The following is a 17628-nucleotide window of genomic DNA, read 5'->3' as shown; positions in this document are numbered from 1 at the left end:
ATCGCTCTGACTTGGTCAGAGAAACTATTAGAAAGGACTTCATTTCCCGTGAGGAGGCGGGGATTAGGGCCCCCATTCAACAGCTGCCAGTGACGCCTGAGCCACCCTCCCACGCATGGGCTACAGAGCCAATTACGCTGGGATGGCGGAGTACTAAGAAGAGGGACTGGAGTTTCTAAGCAAACGTGAGGTAAAAACAGGCCATCTTTTTAGCGCCGCCTCGCCGCTCTGCATTCTGGGAGGTGTAGTTCCTCCCTCTCCCCGTTCGCCTACGTGAGAGTGAGGACTATTGGGTTTTGGCGTTTGGGGGTGATGTCCTTAACCAGGCCCAGGTTCCAGCGTTTGTTATTTCGTTCTTACTACCTTTTGAAACGTGCTTTTTTGCCTAGGATATAGATTCCAGATGTGGGTTCTTAAATGTCCCCCATTCCTCGCCCAGAGCATCCTTTAGAAGAGCCTCTGTCACAGTGCAGGCCTAGAGGGTGACTGGGAGGGCTACCTTGGAACTCGGATAAGAACCTCACTCCTTTGCTTTTCTTTTGGGAAAAACATGTATTCGAGCTATCTTCAGTCAGTGCGATTTATCCAAAGGAGTAGGGACAGGTTTTCTCTATTGCTAAAACTGAGGGCCGTTAAAAACAAAAATGTAAACAAGATACCTTAACGTTCTCTTGAGTTAAGTCATAAGTGGCAGGAATTGTTCTCATGTACAAATCCCATAACATGCCGCGGCCTTTTAGGACCCTTGTGGAGTGTTTTTCTGATTCTAGTCTTCAATAAACCCTATTTTTCTCCCTTTGTCACTGCTTGTACACAATGGCTCCTTCGGAGACTGTTTTGTCTGTTACTAATGTTAACATTTATCAGAACTATGATCTTGGAGAATTTAACTCTTATTTCCTCACCTTAGGTGTAAGTCAGACGATCCGTGTTGACAGCAGGTCAACCTGCTAGGAGAATAATTGGCCAATGACTTTATAACTAGCTTTCTAACCGATTTAAAAATGTATGTGAAAATGTTGATGGTTATTGAATATATTATGGTTAATGGGGATTCATTATAATGTTCTCTTCACTTAGGTGGTATTTTTTTAAAAAATGGGGATTCATTATAATGTTCTCTTCACTTAGGTGGTATTCTAAAAAGCTTTCATAATGTAAAGAATAAAAAGTATGTGTATTTTTAGTGAGTAGTATTCACTACCATTTTCTTATGAAGAATGCATAATTCAAGCAATCCATGACTATTATTAAGTATAATGATCATTTTCACACTTATTGAGCACGATGTTAGCCACTGGTAACAATCACAAGGAGAGACAGAAGGTAGCCACATAAATGTAATTTACTATGGTATATAACATAATTATGGTATGGCCATAGGGCATAAACAGTACTGAATAAAGGCTGTATAATTTTATCTTGAAGAGAAGACTTAGTGGAAGAGAGTATGTCTAACAGTACTTTGAAGAGTGAAAGGGGCTGGGAGAGGTTGATGGGATAATAAGAAGCAGTTGGTCGGAGGTGTTTCAGGATGAGGGAACTGAATTACCAAGAGTGTAGAAGCAGAAGGCAATCTCATAGATCAGAGCTGTGCTGTGTGCTTAGTCTCAGCCGTGTCTGACGGTTTGCGATCCCATGGACTGTAGCCTCTCCAAGTTCTTTGTCCATGGGATTCTCCAGGCAAGAATACTGGAGTGGGTTGCCATTTCCTCCTCCAGGGGATCTTCCCAACCCAGGCGTTGAACCCAGGTCTCTCACATTGCAGGCAGATTCTTTACTGTCTGAGCCACCAGGGAAGCCCTAGATCAGAGCCGCTGGATCATAAAGCATCAGGTGGAAGTTTGAGACAGGACAAGAGATTAAACCAAATCAGGAGGATTAATTGCGGCAGGCACTGATCATTGCCTTCTTCCTGCGACACACCCATGCTAATAGGAACTATCTAGCGAGACTAACCTGGTTGATTCTCAGGGTTATAGTAATGTTATTAACAACAGAAAATACCAGAGTTGGAGAGTAAAGATAAGGGCAAGAATATGGAAAGAAGTGTGGATATACTGATTTCATTTTTCCTAGCAAGGAGTTAATAAGTATTGTTTAGAATGGAGAATTTAAGAAATAGAAGCATAAGTAGATCATATAAGTTCATGAAGGCAACTTCCTGAGAGACCAAAAAATGATAACATTTATAAAGAAGAAATAGTTTATTAAGAATAAGTGAGATAAAAATTTACATTCTTTCAGTTTTTCATAAGAGTGTCAATATATATCAAAATTAAACTTTTAAAATCCATGTAGTAAAAATGTATCAGGAAAAGAAGCAGCAAAACCAAAAAACATGGCAAATTTAAGGTCAGTTTTTATTATATTTATAAATATAAATGAGATAGACTAAAAAGTTCCAGATTGTCAGATTGTAAGTTATTTAGCAAATATAGTTGTCACTGTTATTAGAGACTTTTAAGTGGATAACCAAATGAAGTTCATACCTTGAAAATATCCTAGAGGGCAATTTGGACGTACCCCTTTATTTATAGAGAAAAATAAAAGGCCAATCTAAGGCAAGAAAATTATACTCTCAATTAGTGTTCATTCTCTTAATAAATTAAACCCACTTTCAACTTAGTGATTAGAGGTAGGTACTATTTAAAAATACTAGGTAGAGTGAGTGGAGAAGGCAATGGCACCCCACTCCAGTTCTCTTGCCTGGAAAATCCCGTGGATGGAGGAGCCTGGTAGGCTGCAGTCCATGGAGTCCCGCTGAGTCAGACACGAATGAGCGACTTCACTTTCACTTTTCACTTTCACGTATTGGGGAAGGAAATGGCAACCCACTCCAGTGTTCTTGCCTGGAGAATCCCAGGGATGGGGGAGCCTGGTGGGCTGCCGTCTATGGGGTCGCGCAGAGTCGGACACGACTGAAGTGACTTAGCAGCAGCAGCAGCAGCAGGTAGAGTGAAAATTGTCTATATATCCCAATAATTCACATTGTTACTTCATGAATGTGCATTAGGAAAATCATTGCCAAATAATAAACTATTACAACATATCAATGTAATTCAAAAGACAAATAGCCCTTGTTGTTGTTTAATCCATACTTGTTTCTCTCTCCTCATCTATATAAGAGAAATTCATTGAGTGGAAAATCGATCCAGTTCTCTGCACATTTATTAAAAGAGTAAGTGTATTGAAATTGCAACTTAGTGTGCATAGCATTGTTAGATTGTATGAAACACTATAATATTTGAATATAAAAGATTATTCCTATGTTAAAAGTATGCTGTTAATAGGACAAGTCTCATTTAATGAACCAGAGTATGCGTATCTTTTTTCCTTGTGCTATACTGTTATGATTCCATTTATTTATATCTTCTGGGCACTAAAAATTTATTACATGAAGGTTTTTCATGTAGAGATATTGGTAAGGAATAAATTTGGTTTGTAACTATTAATAAAAAGTTGATGCCAATGTTTTTTTTTCTAAGAATCTAATTATTATACCTCATGATTTTTGAAGGATAAATATATTTCCTAATGAGTTTTAAAATATCTCATATTCTGGATATTGGCTATAAGTTTTAAATGAATTTAAGTGGAAATATATGTTACATATATCTGTAATAAGTAATATATTGCCTTTAAAAAATACGTTTCTGAGCAAAGCAAAGCATAACAAAAACTTAAAGGCATAAGAACACATTAATACTTCTCACATGAGCAAAAATATATTCCAAACAATAAATCAGTTCAAGACTTAGAATTATTACCAGTAAAATTGAGAATGAGACAAGCATACCCTTTACCTATTATAGAGCATTGCTCTGGAGTTAACAGCTAGTACAAGACAATAAAATAGAGATATAAGTTGGTAAAAGAAAATAAGCAACTTTATGATTATTTTCTAATTATATAACTATTGTATTAATTTAGACATTCTAACAAACTATTATAGACTGGCTAACTCAAGCAATTTATTTCTCACAGTTCTGGAGACTGGGAAGTCCAAGGTCAAGGCACTGGCAGATTGGATGTCTGGAAAGAGCCTGATTTCTGGTTCATAGACAGCTGTCCTGTCTTAACACAGAGTGGAAGGGACAAGGGAACTCTCTAGAGTCTCTTTTAAAGGGTATTAAGGCTTCCCTGATAGCTCAGTTGGTAAAGAATATGCGTGCAATGCAGGAGACGCAGGTTCAATTCCTGGGTGAAGAAGAGCCCCTGGAGAAGGGATAGGCTGCCCACTTGAGTATACTTGGGCTTCCCTTGTGGCTCAGCTGGTCAAGAATCTGCCCGCAATGTAGGAGACCTGGGTTCAGTCCCTGGGTTGGGGAGATACCCTGGAGAAGGGAAAGGATACATACTCCAGTATTCTGGCCTGGAGAATTCCATAGGCTGTATAGTCCATAGGGTCGCAAGAAGTAAGACATGACTGAGCAACTTTCACTTTCACGTTCTCACTTTCAACCCCACTCAGAAGGATTCTATTCTGAAGATCTAATCACCTCCTAAAGTCCCACCTCGTAATCCCGTCACACTGGGGTTTAGTTTCTATATTTGAATTGAAGGTGGTACACAAAGACAAGCATTCAGTTTATAGCAATTATATATGAGCACACCAAAAATATCTGTGAAATAATAGGAATTGAATAGGTGGGTCCCTTTAATAATATTGCACGCAAATATGTTTTCTATTTGCAAACAATAGCAAGTTAGAAAAATATGGCAGGAAAGATCCCAGTTAGAGTAGAAACAAACAAACAAAAGAGATACAATCCTTGGAATTAAATTTAAAAATAAAAGGAGAAAATTTCAAATTTTCTACTACTAGAACAGTGTATTTAAGTAAATGAAAAGACAGTACTTTCCTGGGCAGGAAAACTCAATCAGTTTATGATAGAAAATTTTAAACATATATAAATTGATTATCATGTACCTCATCCCAGGTGGTACTAGTCGTGAAGAATCCACTTGCCAATGTAGGAGACACAGGACGTGTGAATTCGATCCCTGAGTTGGGCAGATCCACTGGAGTAAGAAATGGCAACTGACTCCAGTATTCTTGCCTGGAAAATCTCATGGACAGTGGAGCCTGGTGGGGTATGATCCATGGGCTCACAAAGAGTCACACACAACTAAGCACACACACACACCTCATCCAGTTCGATAATTATCAACGAGTGACTAATCATGTTTCATATCTATTTCTACCCATTTCCCATCTCATATTAGCTTGAAGCATATAGGAGATAGATGTATCATGGTTTTAATATATCATTTTATCTTTAAATATTTCAGTGCTCCTCTGTCCATGGAATTCTGCAGGTAAGAATACTAGAGTGGTTAGCTGTTCCCTTCCCATCCTAGGATCTTCCCATCCTAGGAACTGAACCCCAGACTCCTGCATTGCAGGCAAATTCTTTACTGTCTGAGCTACCAGGGAAGCCCTAGTATTTCAATGTGTCTTTAAAAATTAATAATTTTCAAATATACACAAAATAATGTCATTTTTGTTGTTTAGTTGCTATGTTGTGTCCAACTCTTTGTGACCTCATGGACTGTTGCCCATCAGGCTACTCTGTCCATGGGATTTCCCAAACAAGAATACTAATACTGGAGTGGGTTACCATTTCCTTCTCCAGGGAATCTTCCCAACCCAGGAATCAAATCCATGTCTCCTGCATTTGCAGGAGAATTCTTTACCACTGAGCCATGAAGATACCTGAATATTAAAATAATTCTCTACTATTAAGAATATAACTAGTACTCAGAGGCAGCCTCTTCAGAATTCATACTTGAGTGTTTTTAGCACAACCCTAGTAGGCTTTGCTTGTTTCCTTGCTATTTGCTCTGAAAAGATGCCTCGGAATCCCCTTATTCATTTTTTTCCCCCATACTAATTATTAGTCATACCTCCAAGCCATACCTGCACCTTTTGCTTGGATTTGATAGAGACATAACTTGTGTGCTAGGGGCTTATTACTTAAAGATGCCTGTTCTTCTTATATTTTTTAATTTCAATGAAATATCAAATACAATGCTAGATGGATATTTTCTAACTTGACAAAGTGAAAGGAAATCATTTGGAATATAAGAATAAGAGTTTAATGGGAAAAAAACCTTTCCATATGTTAAAACAAATGACAGATCTACAAAAATCAAAACAAATTTGTACTACAGAGGAAATAGAAAATAGACCAAAGACAAAAGAGGCATTTCCTTTAAAAGGAGGGGAAAGAGAGAGATGGATTATACATTGTTTTATTGGAACAATTGGTTATTTATGTCATTAGCCATAAAGAGAGATATTTATCATGAAGAGAAATTGGAATTGGATGAAAGGTTTAATTCACAAAGTAGAAGTAATTTTTTTCATTAAGTTGAGGTTGGAAGAGATATTTCAAATTAAAACTCAGTAATTATAAAGTAAAATGAAAATGACCAAAAAAAGAGAAATTCAATTTAGAGAATTACAATTATTCATATATAAATATCAATTCAGTTCAGTTCTCAGTCATGTGCATCTTTTTGCAACACCATGAAAAGAGCCAGGCTTCCCTGTCCATCACCAACTCCCAGAGCTTGCTCAAACAGTGATGCCATCCAACCATCTCATCCTCTGTCGTCCCCTTCTCCTCCTGCCTTCAATCTTTCCCAGCATCAGGGTCTTTTCCAATCAGTCGGTTCTTACATCAGGTGACCAAAGTATTGGAGTTTCAGCTTCAGCATCAGTCCTTCCAATGAATGTTCAGGACCTTTAGGACTGACTGGTTTGATTTCCTTGCAGTCCAAGGGACTCTCAAGATTGTTCTCCAGTTCCATAGTTCAAAAGCATCAGTTCTTTGGTGCTTGGCTATCTTTATAGTCCAACTCTCATATCCATACATGACTACTGGAAAAACCATAGCTTTGACTAGATGGACCTTTGTCAGCAGAGTAATGTCTCTGCCTTTTAATATGCTGTCTAGTTTGGTCAGAGCTTTTCCTCCAAGGAGAAAGCATCTTTTAATTTCATGGCTGCAAACACCATCTGCAGTGATTTTGGAGCCAAAAAAAAAAAAAAAACCCTGTCACTGTTTCCCCATCTATTTGCCGTGAAGTGATGAGACCAGATGCCATGATCTTTGTTTTCTGAATGTTGAGCTTTAAACCAACTTTTTCACTCTCCTCTTTCACTTTCATCAAGAGGCTCTTTAGTTCTTCTTCACTTTCTGCCGTGAGGGTGGTGTCATCTGCATACCTGAGGTTATTGATATTTCTCCCAGCAATCTTGATTCCAGTTTTTGCTTCATCAAGCCCAGCATTTCACATGGTGTACTCTGCACATGAGGTAAATAAGCAGAATGACAATATACAACCTTGACATACTCCTTTCCCAATTTGGAATCAGTCTGTTGTTCCATGTCTGGTTCTAACTGTTGCATCTTGACCTGCATACAGATTTCTCAAGAGGCAAGTAAGGTGGTCTGATATTCCCATTTCTTTAAGAATTTTCGACTGTTTGTTGTGATTCACACAATCAAAGGCTTTAGTGTAGCCAATAAAGCAGAAGTAAATGTTTTTCTGGAACTCTCTTGCTTTTCCGATGATACAATGGATGTTGGCAATTTGATTTCTGGTTCCTCTGTCTTTTCTAAATTCAGCTTGAACATCTGGAAGTTCATGGTTCATATACTGTTGAAGCCTGGCTTGGAGAATTTTGAGCATTACTTTGCTAGCATGTGAAATGAGTGCAATTGTGTGGTAGTTTGAGCCTTCTTTGGTGTGGCCTTGCTTTGGGATTTGAATGAAAACTGACCTTTTCCAGTCCTGTGGCCACTGCTGAGTTTTCCAAATTTGCTGGCATATGGAGTGCAGCACTTTCACAGCATCATCTTTGAGGATTTGAAATAGCTCAACTGGAATTCCATCACCTCCACTAGCTTTGTTTGTAGTGATGCTTCCTAAGGCCCACTTGACTTCACATTCCAGGTTGTCTTTCTCTAGGTGAGTGTTCACACCTTCATGATTATCTGGGTCATGAAGATCTTTTTTGTACAGTTCTTCTGTGTTTTCTTGCCACCTCTTTTTAATATCTTCTGCTTCTGTTAGGTCCATGCCATTTCTATCCCTTAATGTACCATATTGCATGAAATGTTCCCTTGCTATCTCTAATTTTCTTGATGAGATCTCTAGTCTTTCCCATCTATTGTTTTCCTCTGTTACTTTGCGTTGATCACTGAGGAAGGCTTTCTTATTACCTCTCCTTGCTAATCTTTGGAACTCTGCATTCAAATGGGTATACCTTTCTTTTCCTCCTTTGCCTTTCACTTCTCTTTTCTCAGCTATTTGTAAGGCCTACACAGATAACCATTTTGCCTTTTTGCATTTCTTTTTTGGGGGGGATGGTCTTGATCACTGCCTCTGTACAGTGTCATGAACATCCTTCCACAGTTCTTCAGGCACTCTATCAGATCTAATCCCTTCAATCTGTTTGTCACTTCCACTGTATAATTGTAAGGAATTTGATTTCGGTCATATCTGAATGGTCTAGTGGTTTTCCTTACTTTCTTTAATTTAAATCTGAATTTTTCAATAAGGAGTTCATGATCTGAGCCACAGTCAGCTCCAGGTATTGCTTTTGCTGACTGTATAGAGCTTCTGCATCTTCAGCTGCAAAGAATATAATCTCTCTGATTTCGGTATTGACCATTGACTGATTTCGGTGATGTCCATGTGTAGAGTCTTCTCTTGTGTTGTTGGAAGAGGGTGTTTGCTATGACCAGCGTGTTCTGTTGGCAAAACTCTGTTAGCCTTTGCCCTGCTTCATTTTATATTCCAAGGCCAAACTTGCCTGTTTGTCCAGGTGTTTCTTGACTTCCTACTTTTGCATTCCTGCCCCTATGATGAAAAGGACATCTTTTGGGGGTATTAGTTCTAGAAGCGTATCTTTCTACCATGGGCTATCTTTTTGGGGGCAGATACAACATTCTCCTGTCTATCATTGTTCAGCAGAGGGTTGTAATTTTGGAGTTCTTGCAGGAGAAGATGAGCATATCCTTCTACTCCGCCATCTTGTGAGTATACCATATATAAATATACATGAAGTTAAAAGACAAATTTTAAACTGGGGAAATATTAAACCTGTGCTTTGTACAAAAGAAATTAACTTCCTTACTTAACAGAGAGCTCCTCTAAAGATAAATATTTGCAACCTAAATAAAATACCATAAAAGCTATAAGTAGTGAATTAATAGAATGAAAATACGAATGAAAGTGAAGAGCTGGCATCAGTGACCAGTGTCTCCTTAAATTTTACCCTCTGATTCTGGCCCTCTGACATAGTAGACTCTGAAGCAATAACATTATTAAATGTAACAATGACTATTTCTTGATAATAAAGGATAACAACCATCTTAAATTTGCATATGCCTAAACAAAGCTTTAAAACATATAAAGCTATAACTGATATAGCTTAAAAAACACATCCAAGAAAAACATTAAAACCTAGAACCAGAGATGAACATTTTAGCATACCACTCTTAGTAACAGCTAGCACATGCCTTTGTCACCATATGACATTTCTCTCTATGTCTTAGCATATCTTTAGATGGTCATTTTCTCATAAGAATATCAGTAATACTGGATTGAGAAGTCATTCTACTCCATTGTGACCTCATCTTACCTAATTATATGTCCAACCATTCTACTCTCAGATAAGGTCACACTCTGAGGTACTGAAAGTTGGGATTTCAACATATTATTTTTGGGAGAGCAAACAATTTCCACTTAGACGGCAAAAAGAACATGTTACAGTTTTGCTTTACATTTATTTAAATGTGATTAGAGTTTCTTTCCATTTCTATCCTTGAACTATTGCTATGTCATATTTTGTATGCAGTGTATGTTGTTAGCCCCACAGTAGTTATTACTATTTCTACATCATTAATATGCTTTTAACTTTAATTTTTATAGTGTTCATTTCTTTTATGCTTTCATCTTTGACTATCTCAACTTGAAAATATTTCTTTAATATTTCTTATGATGCTGGTTCATTGGTAACACTTTCTTTTAGGTTTTATAAAGAGGGGCTGAAAACATCTTTAATTCACCTTCATTTTCAAAGAATATTTTCACTGGATATAGAATTTTAATTGGCAGATGTAATTTTTCTTCTCAATGATTTAAAAATGGCATTCCATTGCTTTTGTCTTTTGTTGTTTTGGAAAGTCAGTCATAAATCTCATTTTTACTTTTTGACGGCAATGTCTTTTTTTCTCTGCCTGAAGAAAACATTCTTTTTCTTGATAACTTTAGCATTTTAACTGTGTTTTTCCATATACAGTTTGTTTGTATTTATCCTTCTTGGGTTGGCAGAGATTCTTAGATCTGTGGTTAATGCCTGCCATCAGGTTTAGAAAAATTATCAACCATCTCTCTTCTAATATTGTCTCTACCTTTTCTTTGGAGATTCCAGTTACACATATATTCATTCCTGATTATTTTCTGTTCTAGAGTCTAATATGAAATTCTGTTTTTTTCAGGGTTTTTCTATGAGTTCTTCACTTTGAATTTTTTTTCAATTTTTATGCTCACTATTTGTCTGTGCTGTATAAGTCTGCTATTTACTGTGTGTAGTCTGCTATCAAACACATTCCATGAGTTCTTAAGTTCATATATATGTATTTTTCAGTTTTAGAATGTCTCAATTTTATATTGATTCTAATTGTGTACTGGAAATCTTTTTTTTATTCTTTCCCTTTTGTTCATTATTTAAATTATTCTTGTTATTTATTTTAAAGCTCTTATCTGTTTATTCCAATGACATGGCAAGAATGGAGAATCTTATATCATTTTATTTTAATTTTTATTTTCAGTTACATTTTCCTGCTTTTTCAGTTTTCTCATATTTATTTTAGCATGCCATAAACTGTAGAGAGAGAGGTTGACCTTATTTTTCCTCAATCAGTATTTGGCTCTTCTCTGTTATACACATGGACTGAGGGCAGATTACATCAGTTTGATTGGAAATTTAGCTTGATGGGTGCTGAATTGCAGGTTAAGATAAATTTAATAGTTTTGGGGTATCATATATTTTAAGTAGAGACATTTCTTTTGTTTTTGAAGATCCCTAGAAGGGCTTTGTCTCCTAAGTATTGCTTGAAAGCAAGATTTTTTATACCACCCTAGCACTCAATTTCCAGTGACTACCCAAAGCTCTCTTTGTTTCTCTTTTCTCCTAGTAGAGTTCATCTACTCAAGTCTAATTGCATCTTCAAATCACAGATTTGACAAATGTCCTAATGAAGCTAATTACTGCTGATCTCATCTTGCCTGAGAAGACATGTTCCAACTCTGGAAATAGTTAGTGTTTCCTTCTTTGCTTCCTAACTGCTCTGGTATCTTTATAAATTTTACTTACGAATGAATGCATTTTTTCCCATTTGTTAACATGGTTAACATGGGAATTATGGCTAGCACCTATATTCTGCAATCTACTCACCAGATTCAATAGACAGATGTTTTAGTATGTTAACTCTAACTGATGAGGCATGACTGGTTTGAATATTGTGATGAAAAGTATTTTGACATCACATTCAAGCTCTTGGGTAATAAGGGCCATAATTCCTTAACAGTTTCTACCATGGACCTGGATATGGGAGTATGGCATACATGCTAGTCCTATATCTAATTGCAGTATTTATTACTGTGCTCTACTAACTTTGGTAGCTGGTATGTGTGCCCAAGACAAAGGAAGACAAGGAAGGAAAGAAGCACCTACAATAGAGACTATGAATGGCAGATGTCTTGTTCTCCATTGTATTCCCAGTTTCTTAAACAGTGAATGCTAAATACATTGTGGCTGCTTACAATATATTAACTGAATGAATAAGTAAAAGTAGTAAATATGGAGTGTATATAATAGGATTTGGTAAGACCCTTTACTAAATTTTAGGAACACTCAACTGCTTACAGCCTGTGATCATGTCTGGCTCATGATATTTCCACAGCGTACCATACCTCATTTTTAGTTGCTTTTAAGTGAGTGATTGAATGTGTGTTGGAGCAGGTCATCATATGTATTTTTAACATTGATAAAATAATTGGATTTATCCATTCATTCCATGAAATTTTACTGATTGCTCATCTGTTGTCAAATTCTACATAGACTGAGGCAATTTTTACTTAAAGTAATAACAATATAAAAATTTGTACAAGCAATAAGATAATATCTTTAAGTTTTTTTCACCAAATGCTATATAAGCAGTGTATTCAACAACCTGATAAAATAATTTTACTCTTATCTTGAGCATTAGTGTTTTCTGCCATGAAGCCAGTCAAAGATTATACTACCTTGAACTTAAAGATTCAAAACAAGTGACTCTACTCATGAGAAATAAATCACCTTTTTTCTGAAAAACCATTCATTAATGATAAATTTATGTAAATATGTATCATTTAAGGTCTCTTTAAGTTATAACAGTCTGACTTGCTAAACAATTTATTTAAATGATTTATAAAACAAATAATAATTATCATTTATTTAATTCTATAATAACTGCTTTATAGTATTATAAGCTGTATTTGTAAAACTTGATTTGGGGATAGGTTAACAACTTTTTAAAGATAGGAAACTAAGATTTAGATAGCTAAGGCAGAATTTGAAGATAGGTTTGTCTTATTGAAAGCAAGCAAAGAAACTATCTTATTTTAGTCAGCTTGGACTGCTATTAAAAAATACTATGGACTGGGTGGCTTATACAATAGAAATGTATTTTTGCATAATGGTTCTAGCAGTTATCCATGATCAAGGTGCCAGCCAGTTCAGTTCCTGTTGAGTGTTCTCATACTGGGTTGCAGATGGTTGTTTTCTCACTGTATCCATACATGCTTGGGAAGAAGCGGGGGGATGGGGGAAGGCGGTGGTGGGTGGAGAGAGAGAGTGAGAAAGATCTTTTTGTTCCTTTTAAGTGAAGTGAAGTGAAGTGAAGTGAAGTCGCTCAGTTGTGTCCAACTCTTTGCGACCCTGTAGACTGTAGCCTACCACGCTTCTCTGTCCATGGGATTTTCCAGGCAATAGTCCTGGAGTGGATTGCCATTTCCTTCTCCAGGGGATCTTCCCCACCCAGGGCTCGAACCCAGGTCTCCCGCATTGTAGACAGACACTTTACCGTCTGAGCCACCAGAGAAGTCCTTTTAAGACCACAGTCCTTTTAGATTAGGGCCCCACCCTTTTAACCACATTTAATCTTAATAACCTCTTAAATACCCTATCTCTAGATAAAGTCACATGGGGGGTTAATCCTTCAACTTATGACTTTCAGTGGAACACAGCTCAATTCGTGGCAGTTATTAAACACTATAATATGTAGTTTTGTAATTAACTACAGTTGTAGTTTTTTGTTGGTGTTTAGTTGCTAAGTCATGTCTGACTCTTTGCAGCCCCATGCACTGTAGCCTGACAGGCTCCTCTGTCCATGGGATTTCCCAGGCAAGAATACCAGAGTGGGTGTCATTTCTTTTTCCAGATCTTCCTGACCCAGGGATATAATAAGCATCTCCTGCATTTCTGGTGAATTCTTTACTACTGAGCTAACAGAAAGCCCCCAGTTACTACAGTTACAATTTTTAAATAACGATGAAATGATTCAACATCCTGAGGTTCTTTTTTCATTTCGTTTATTCATCTTCTGGGTGTGATTTACTTTGTGACCTACATTTAATAATTCCATGAATAACTCCCTGGCACATAGTAATATGTTTTGAGTTAATGAATGATTTCCATCTCCAAAAAACAAGTTAATGGTCACGCAGATTTGTGTTCTTGAATGGTTTTCAATTTTTTGTTTCCAAAGTATGAGTAAGTTAATACATTATTATTAATGCAGATGACATCCATTATTTATTCTTTCTAGTATTTTCAGAATTCAGATGATAGTTATAAACCTAAACTGTCTTTGGTTTCCTAAATTATATTATGCTTTATGATACGGCACTTCAATAGTCTCATCTTCTTTGTCATCTACAATGTTCTTCAACCCTCAAGAGTATGTAGCCACAGCAAGATCAAGTTTTAGATATGGCTTTGGAGCACATGAATAAAACCATGTCCTTATGGTTAAAAATAATTTTCAACAGCTGGAACATTCAGTAGGGAGTTAATATGGATTCTAGAATCATGTGTCAATTTTCAGGTAGTTTTCTCTTTTCAACAAAGAAAACCTTAAGAAGCATGGTCTTTTACAAAGAATTTATTTAGTTTTCCATAACACAAAATTTGGAGATGGAGAAGATACGGGTTCTATCTCTCAGTTGGGAAGAGCCCTTGGAGTAGGAAATGGAAACCCACTCCAGTATCCTTGCTTGGAAAATTTCATGGACAGAGGAGCCTGGTGGGCTACAGTCCATGGGGTCGCAAAGAGTGCAACACGACTGAGAGACTGAGCACACACACACACACACACACACACATATGCAAAATACAAAGTTTGGGGCTTAAATTTTTACCTGACATACAGAAAAAAATTTAAGAGAAGTGCAAAATAAAATAGCATTCTAGCCTTAACTACATAGAGGTTGAAGACAGAGGCGAGAAGGAAAGGTATGTGAAATGTTCAGAATTTCTGATTTAAATCTTTTAACAACAACATATCTGAGATTTTAGTAATAAGTGTTGGAGGGTTTGTCTATTTTTACCACACTGGCTGTACTAAGTATATCACGATACTCTTTTGGTTCAGACTGGGATGAAGTCTATAAACTTGAAACAGAATAGCATCTGTTGCCTGGTAGAACAGGAATTATTCTGGGCCAGATATTAGAAGAGAGTTTCAGGGCCAGCTCTGTGAGGTTAATTACATCTCTTCCTACAGAGATGGCCTTGGAGAGTTACTTTTCTTCTAAAAGGTTGTACCTGAATCCTTTCCCTCCAACCTTCCCTCTCTTTTCTGACCTTTTCTCTAAATAAAATATTTATTCTATATCTACCATTTCTTACAATAAGGAACCAAGGTGAAAGAATTTCTGAGGTCAGGGAGCTTATAACTTAGCTGGAGAAGCCCGGATATTTAACAACTAGTTTCTAAAATAGTCATACAAATTTTAAGTGTGATAACTGCTTCAGAGACAGATTTACCTTAATGGAGAGGGAACACTTTAGATAGTATTTTATGCCCTTTTTTCCTAACTGTTATTTCCAAGCATTAAAGGGGATGATTCAGCCTTTTATTTTCTTACTGTAATAAAAGAGATATTTAGTTGCTAAGGGGCCAAGATTTCCAAAAAGAAAATAATACTTATAATACAGTCTTCTTTGGACTCCTTATAGACTAACTTTAGGACTCTTAAATATATTCTTTTAACAAAATTAGCTGCACTTTTCCTAAAAATTTCCTTTATACTATTCTAAGAAATAGATTTAAACTTATTTCAGTGCCATATATTTAAGAATTTCAAATGTTAGCTGTGAGTTGTTTTATTCATGAAGATGGTGAGCTCAGAGGATTAGGTGAAATACGCTATTGCCCTAGATTTCCCATTTTTTATGTAAAATTTTTTTCTCTAAATTTTAATCCAACTTAAAATATTTTCTTCATATAGCTTCTTGTAAAACAAAATTAAACAATGCAGTAGTATGTAAAATTAGAAAACTTTACCCCTTCAAACAATCTAAATTCCCCATAATGGAAGATTTTCTTCATTTTTTTTTTTTCTGCAGAGATACATAACATAACTATACTTTTTTTTTTTAAATAGCAGTGTGATCATATAATATATATTATTCAGTAATTTTGCATAATTTCCTTAATAATGTATACTAAGTATCTTTCTGTGTTATACAAATTCTCTTGCTGTCTAAAGCTATGTAATTATCTACTACACTAATGTTCTATAATTTGTCAGTCAGATTCTTGGGTACTATGGATAGTTGTGTTATATCTAGCTTGCTGCTCTTATAATTCTCCACTGAAATCTTTCTGAATCTATATCCCCTTTTTCTATAATTATTTCTGCATATCACTTATTAGAAGTTACAAACTTGAATTTTCAATAGGTATGTTGATAGGTGTTTCCAGTTTGTCCTGCAAAAATCTGTTCCAGTTTACCCTTCTGTATATAAATTTTTATGCGCTGCTGCCCTTCCCTTGGAGAAGGAAATGGCTACCCACTCCAGTATTCTTGCCTAGAGAATGCTGTGAACAGAGGAGCCTGGTGGACTGCTGTCCATAGGGTCACATAGAGTCGGACATGACTGAAGCGACTTAGCATGCATACATGTGTTGGAGAAGGATATGACAACATACTGCACTGTTGTTGCCTGGAGGATCCCAGGGATGGAGGAGCCTGGTGGGGGCTGCCAGAGTTGGACAGGACTGAAGTGACTTAACAGCAGCAGCAGCCCTTCCCTGCTTTCTGGCCAGTGCCACGTATTATTAACATTTGCTCATCTCATAGGAGATTATTACATTATTGTTGCTTTATTTTTGCATTTATATGTTCACATGAAAAGGAAAAATGATAGGATACTGAAAGAGGAACTCCCCAGGTCAGTAGGTGCCCAATATGCTACCAAGATCAGTGGAGAAATAACTCCAGAAAGAATGAAGGGATGGAGCCAAAGCAAAAACAATACCCAGCTGTGGATGTGACTGGTGGTAGAAGCAAGGTCTGATGCTGTAAAGAGCAATATTGCTTGGGAACCTGGAATGTCAGGTCCATGAATCAAGGCAAATTGGAAGTGGTCAAACAAGAGATGGCAAGAGTGAACTTTGACATTCTAGGAATCAGCGAACTAAAATGGACTGGAATGGGTGAATTTAACTCAGATGACCATAATATCTACTACTGCGGACAGGAATCCCTCAGAAGAAATGGAGTAGCCATCATGGTCAACAAAAGAGTCTAAAATGCAGCACTTGGATGCAATCTCAAAAAAGACAGAATGATCTCTGTTCGTTTCCAAGACAAACCATTCAATATCACAGTAATCCAGATCTATGCCCCAACCAATAACGCTGAAGAAGCTGAAATTGAACGGTTCTATGAAGACCTACAAGACCTTTTAGAACTAACACCCAAAAAAGATGTCCTTTTCATCATAGGGGACTGGAATGCAAAAGCAGGAAGTCAAGAAACACCTGGAGTAACAGGCAAATTTGGCTTTGGAATACGAAATGAAGCAGGGCAAAGACTAATAGGGTTTTGCCAAGAAAATGCACTGGTCATAGCAAACACCCTCTTCCAACAATACAATAGAAGACTCTACACATGGACATCACCAGATGGTCAACACTGAAATCAGATTGACTATATTCTTTGCAGCCAAAGATGGAGAAGCTCTATACACTCAACAAAAACAAGACCAGGAGCTGACTGTGGCTGAGATCATGAACTCCTTATTGCCAAATTCAGACTGAGATTGAAGAAAGTAGGGAAAACTGCTAGACCATTCAGGTATGACCTAAATCAAATCCCTTATGATTATACAGTGAAAGTGAGAAATAGATTTAAGGGACTAGATCTGATAGATAGAGTTCCTGATGAACTGTGGACTGAGGTTCATGACATTGTACAGGAGACAGGGAACAAGACCATCCCCATGGAAAAGAAATACAAAAAGGCAAAATGGCTGTCTGAGGAGGCCTTACAAAT

General features: G+C 36.8%; 1 long non-coding RNA gene across 1 annotated transcript in view; it reads left to right on the top strand.

Moving 5' to 3' along the window:
- Positions 1 to 103: 103 nt before the first annotated feature.
- The window catches only part of LOC138434276 (uncharacterized), a 60240-nt gene continuing 42715 nt past the window's right edge, over positions 104 to 17628 (top strand). Inside the window, exon 1 of the long non-coding RNA XR_011254706.1 lies at positions 104 to 190. This is a non-coding gene — a long non-coding RNA (uncharacterized lncRNA). The remainder of the gene's footprint in view (positions 191 to 17628) is intronic.

This window comes from Ovis canadensis, chromosome 1 (genome assembly GCF_042477335.2).
Source record: "Ovis canadensis isolate MfBH-ARS-UI-01 breed Bighorn chromosome 1, ARS-UI_OviCan_v2, whole genome shotgun sequence".
NCBI lineage: Eukaryota > Metazoa > Chordata > Mammalia > Artiodactyla > Bovidae > Ovis > Ovis canadensis.
The sequence above is the reverse complement of the archived record's forward strand: the minus strand, read 5'-3'. Positions and strand labels throughout refer to the sequence as shown.